Consider the following 6,224-nt stretch of genomic DNA (forward strand, 5'->3'; position numbering starts at 1 on the left):
CAGGGTTCCAGCAGGTCTGGGACAACAGGTCTGGGACAGGTAGCACGTCCGGTGAACAGGTCAGGGTTCCATAGCTGCAGGCAGAACAGTTGGAACTGGAGCAGCAGCACGGCCAGGTGAACTGGGGACAGCAAGGAGTCATCAAGCCAGGTAGTCCTGAGGCATGGTCCTAGGGCTCAGGTCCTCCGAGAGAGAGAGAAAGAAAGAAAGAGAATTAGAGAGAGCATATTTAAATTCACACATGACACCGGAAAAGACAAGAGAAATACTCCAGATGTGACAGACTGACGCTAGCCCCTCGACACATAAACTACTGCAGCATAAATACTGGAGGCTGAGACAGGAGGGGTCAGGAGACACTGTGGCCCCATCCGATGAAACCCCGGACAGGGCCAAACAGGTAGGATATAACCCCACCCACTTTGCCAAAGCACAGCCTCCACACCACTGGAGGGATATCTCCAACCACCAACATACCATCCCGGGACAAGGCCGAGTATAGCCCACAAAGATCTCCGCCACGGCACAGCCCAAGGGGGGGCGCCAACCCAGACAGGAAGACCACGTCAGTGACTCAACCCACTCAAGTGACGCACCCCTCCCAGGGACGGCATGGAAGAACACCAGTAAGCCAGTGACTCAGCCCCCGTAATAGGGGTAGAAGCAGAGAATCCCAGTGGAAAGAGGGGAAACCGGCCAGGCAGAGACAGCAAGGGCGGTTTGTTGCTCCAGCCTTTCCGTTCACCTTCACACCCCTGGGCCAGACTACACTTAATCATAGGACCTACTGAAGAGATATGTCTTCAGTAAAGACTTAAATGTTGAGACTGAGTCTGCATCTCTCACATGGGTAGGCAGACTATTCCATAAAAATGGAGCTCTATAGGAGAAAGCCCTGCCTCCAGCTGTTTGCTTAGAAATTCTAGGAACAATTAGGAGGCCCGCGTCTTGTGACCGTAGCGTACGTGTAGGTATGTACGGCAGGACCAAATCGGAAAGATAGGTAGGAGCAAGCCCATGTAATGCTTTGTAGGTTAGCAGTAAAACCTTGAAATCAGCCCTTACCTTAACAGAATAGTCTTGCACCTTACTTGTGGCACCACCTCCTGGACAAGTTGCAAAATAACATTTTACATTTTAGTAATTTAGCGGACGCTCTTATTCAGAGCGACTTACAGTAGTGAGTGGATACATTTTTCGTAACTGTCCCCCGTGGGAATCAAATTCACAACCCTGACGTTGCAAGCGCCATGCTCTACCAACGGAGCCACACGGGACTGTAATGTGCTGCTTTTTGACGAATCGCAGAACAAACCACTTCAGCTTGTTGGATTCGGGCTAAATTTTGAACATTGAGATAGTAAAGACATGATAGATCAGACGCATAGTATATAAAGGAGAGAGATCTGTAGAAAGACAGTGGCTGTGGAATGTCCTGGGTGGACGGGAGAGAGTCACCGAGTGTGATAGGTGATTCGAGAGGACATCTGTGGATTAGGCGAAGAAGGGGTTGAGGTGAGGAGGTCAGGTCAGATCCCCTGAAGGGAGAAATAATTGTTATATTATCCTGTTACCCTCTTACTGTCGAACCATAAGATGTAAGGATTGGAGAGAAGGAGGGGTGTCTAAAGTGGAGTATATATATATATATGTGTGATGGTGAGAAATGTTTTTTTTGTCTGAATTACAGCTGTAATGACCCTTTGGGAAGAATTAAACTTGGTTAAGCTTCTCTAGTGTCCATGAGTTATTTACTCTGAAAAATTAGAACCTAGCAAGCTGAAGCAAATGGATGTCCACGTAAGGTTTTTAAACCCCACAACCAACAAGGTTACCACACACTACATGGACTCATCTTTCATGGGACATGACTCAGCAAAGGACTGTCCTTCAGAGTTGACAGATAAACTTAACACGTTTCACCTCCTACAAATGTTGATGTTTGGACCAAATGTTAACCACAAGTTTTACAGAGAATTCATATCTAATGCCCTTGCAGAAGCCACAGACAGAGAGGTAATTGACATTGAAACATGTTCCTTGCAGTGTTCACAATGCGTTTCGAAATGCATTTGACTTAATAGACTGGGACATAGTGTCTGAAGTCTCTCGTTGGTTTATCTTGATCAACAAAGACAAGCAATGACACAAGTATTTAGTGAATATGGTAGTTCAACAATGCTCTGCAGTCATCCCAGTATCCCAGTACCGTTTGAGTTGAAAGCTCTTATGAATGAAAGGTGTGTGGTGTGAAAAGGATTGTGATAGAACTTCATTTCTAATTAAGTGTTTCGTGTCTGTGCCAGTGCCCAGACTCCTGTATTTGTCAACACATGGTTCCAAATTTGTACTGAACAAAATATAAACGCAACATGCAACAATTTCAAAGATTTTACTGGGTTACAGTTCATATAAGGAAATCAGTCAATTGAAATAAATGCATTATGCATCTGTTGGTCTCAGATACCTTAGACATTCCTGCAGTCAGCATGCCAATTGCGTGCTTCCTCAAAACTTGAGACATCTGTGGCATTGTGTTGTGTGACAAAAACTGCACATTTTAGAGTGGCCTTTTATTGTCCCCAGCACAAGGTGCATCTGTGTAAGGATCATGCCGTTTAATCAGCTTCTTGATATACCACAGGTGTCAGGTCAATGGATTAATATTGGCCAAGGAGAAATGCTCACTAACAAGGATGTAAATAAATTTGTGCACAAAATGTGTGCGAAATATGCTTTTTGTGTCTATGGAGAATTTCTGGGGATATTTTATTTCAGCTCATGAAACAAGGAGCCATGATTGGCTGAGATAATGGATGGGCTGAACATACCGGGAGATGAGTTTGGATTCGTCTGTCTATAACGTGAGCTGCTCAGTATGTGTTGATAGTCCTTTCAACTGGGCCATTTTTGAAAGATATGACGTTAGTCCTCAAGAACTACAAAAGTATTGCTACTTTTCTCAACAACATTGATGCCCTGAATTTAGCACGAACTATCGACAGATCAGTTGGAAAAAGTGATGGGCTGCTTTCTGCACGTGCCACGATCAGTGTGAACCGGAGTGACTTGACACAACGCTGTCCAAACAAAATGTAGCTACAAACAAAACTGAGTTAAATGGTTCCAGTCTAAGGTAAAGCGTTCATCCATGTATACGGCTAAGAGTCTAGCTACATTTTCAGATATTATACGTTTCTAATTTACTCAGAAAGTTGTTTTCATTGCAAGTTAAAGCGTACTGTTAGCTAGCTAGCTAGTGAATGTTAGCTTGCTGGCTCGCTAGCTAATGGTATGTGTATGATCTGTGTAGTAATATTATTTAAATCAGAAATTCATTTTGATTGCTAGTTATAGCCTAATGTTAGCTAGCTAATGTTGAACCTAGTTGTTAGCTTTAGCTACCTGCAGATTCCTACTATCCCTATGACAATGTTTGTGGTGGTAGTATCAGTTGGGATTATGCCAGTTCATTGTTTAGCTAACTTTCTAGTCTAACAAAAGACTCCACTTCGCCAGATGATTACATGACCCTTCAAGTTAGCCAGTTGTATCTGTGGGTGATTACGGCCATCTACTGTATTTCATGAACATGTGTACATGTCTAGACAATAGTGACTCATCCACATCCGCTAGATGTGGCATGGGGGTGGTTATAGAATTTTCTTCACATGACCCATCAATTTAGACAAGTGTGTCGGATAAGCGTCATCTAATAATTATACATTTTTTGTCTGGACACTTTCTGTTTTTTCTATTGCTACTATGCTAGTTACCATTTCACTGAGCAGTTTACACCTTCTGTGTCCTGTGCATGTGATAAATAAACGTAGATGTTATTTGATATAGTGTGTGTTTACCAGAGACGGTAATGTGAAGAACAACATTACCTGCACTAAAGTCATGTTAGGATATAGGCCAAGGACGAGAGTGTATTTTTACCTGGAGTTTTTCCTTATTGTAGGCTACTACTTTGACCACTTTTAGTCTTAATCTCTGGTTGTTTACTAAACTACTCACTCTGTTTAGCACATGGCCTCACATGTGAATCCTTAACCCCACCCACAGAGATGGGTGGGGCTAAGGCTTAAGAGGGTGTTAACAATGCAGAATGGGTGTAGACAGAGCTCTCCAGTAGGTGTACCAAAACATTCAAGGACCAACTTTATTAACTTTCAAAGCAGAATTACTTTCCCATTATTTCTCAACTGCAGTGTATGATATACCAATTTCTAGTTCTGAGTCTCTGCTTTTATCGAATGTAAAAAAACACAATTTCAAATTCTGCTACAGAAGACCGAATTGAGGCGGTCGGTCACATTTTTGCTCGGTGTGGACATGAAGAACAAAACACAAATGCTGTATGTAAACAAGCCTTTATTAATTGAAAAAATTACTTTCCTCTTCCTCAGCTAAATTATGAGGAACATTTAAGGAAATCTCTTTTGATTTCTCTCTTACTATTCAACAAACATTTTGTAAAGTTACTGTATGTCGATATTATGACTTTGCTGTCAATGTGTGAAAATAATGTAAATGAATCCACACTTTTATAAGAAAAACAGAAACTTTGATTCTTTGTTTTGACTCTTCAACGGTGGAGGAGATAGTAAAACAAGTGTGTAATCTGCAACCACCACATCTACATGATCTCTGAAGTACATTCTCTAGGAAAGCTTTACAACAACTTTTTAAATTGGTATAACATTTATTTTCCAGATATCAGTGGTTCTATTTTTCTACTCTAAACTGACATTTTTGTGTGTGTTAACGTTGTATCAAACGACCTACTCGAGCAGTTATACAGACCACTGACATCTTGTGTACCTGACTGTTTTTGCATTCAACACTGCATTGTTCCTTTAATCAGTTTTTGCAGATATACCTAAACACTTCTTGTAGCTCCTTTGTTGATCTGAAAGAATGGATGGCTGGGGGGGCTACCAGAGTTATTGGAGTTTCAGGCATTTTGCTGTTGGGGATACCTGCCCGGTAATGGGATTCATTGTCAAGTGACCATGGCGGGAAATTCAAAACGGCAAGAATCTAATAATTTCAATTTCTCAAACAATCAACTATTTTTCACCATTTGAAAGATAAACATCTCCTAAATCCAACCACATTGTCCGATTTCAAAGAGGCTTTACGGCGAAAGCCTAAAGTTAGGTTATGTTAGGAGAGTACATTGAAAATAGCTGTGTGTAATGTTTTGTCAATTCAAAGACAGGCGTCACCAAAAGCAGATAACCAGCTAAAATTATGCACTAACCTTTGACAATCTTCCTCAGATGACACTCCTAGGACATTATGTTATACAATACATGCATTTTTTGTTCCATCAAGTTCATATTTATATCCAAAAACAGCATTTTACAGTAGCGGTGAAATTCAGATTTTTTTTTCCCCTCAAATGCTTCCCGTCAATCAACGTTACATTTACAAAATTACTATTCGAAAAAATTGGTAAATTATAATATTTTCATTCAAATAATTATAGTTTAACATTTCAGAAATGCTTCTGCGTTGCCAGATTTCAAAATAACTTTACTGGGAAATCACACTTTGCAATAAACGGGGTGCTGTGCTAAGAACAATAGGCTAGGATATACAGGTTAGCACCATCTTGTAACCATGTAATATCAATAATACTATTGTCAATAATCCCTTTCCTTTGATTATCTTCATCCATTGGCACTTCCAGGAATCCCAGGTCCTCAACAAATGTGGTTTCTTTCGACAAAGTTCATAATTGATGTCCAAATAACTCCAAGTTGTTAGCGCTTCGGTAGGCTACTAAAAAGTAGGGCGGGGGGGGGGGGGGTGGAGTCACGATGTAAAGTAAAAAAAATAATCTATTTACGTTCGTTCAAACATGTCAAACGTTTAGCATCAATCTTTAGAGCCATTGTTAACGTGAAACATCAGTAATGTTTCAACCCGACCTCTCCTGTGTCTTGAAAAACGTTTTTGAAAAATGTCTCGCCTGACATGAACTCACATGCATGCGCAGGTGCGATCAATAATGAAGTGACGACATCCCAGGGAGGTCAACTTCTCTTCCTTGTCATCCGGTCTCTGTTCATCATAGATGCTTCAAACAACTTTATAAAGATCGTTGACATCTAGTGGAAGCCGTAGGAAGTGCGAAATGAATCCTTTCTCACTGTGTGATCTATTAACAATGACTCAAAAAAATAGTACAGCCACAAAATTCTTTTTTTTTC

This window comes from Salmo trutta, chromosome 27 (genome assembly GCF_901001165.1).
Source record: "Salmo trutta chromosome 27, fSalTru1.1, whole genome shotgun sequence".
In the NCBI taxonomy this organism is placed as follows: Eukaryota; Metazoa; Chordata; class Actinopteri; order Salmoniformes; family Salmonidae; genus Salmo; species Salmo trutta.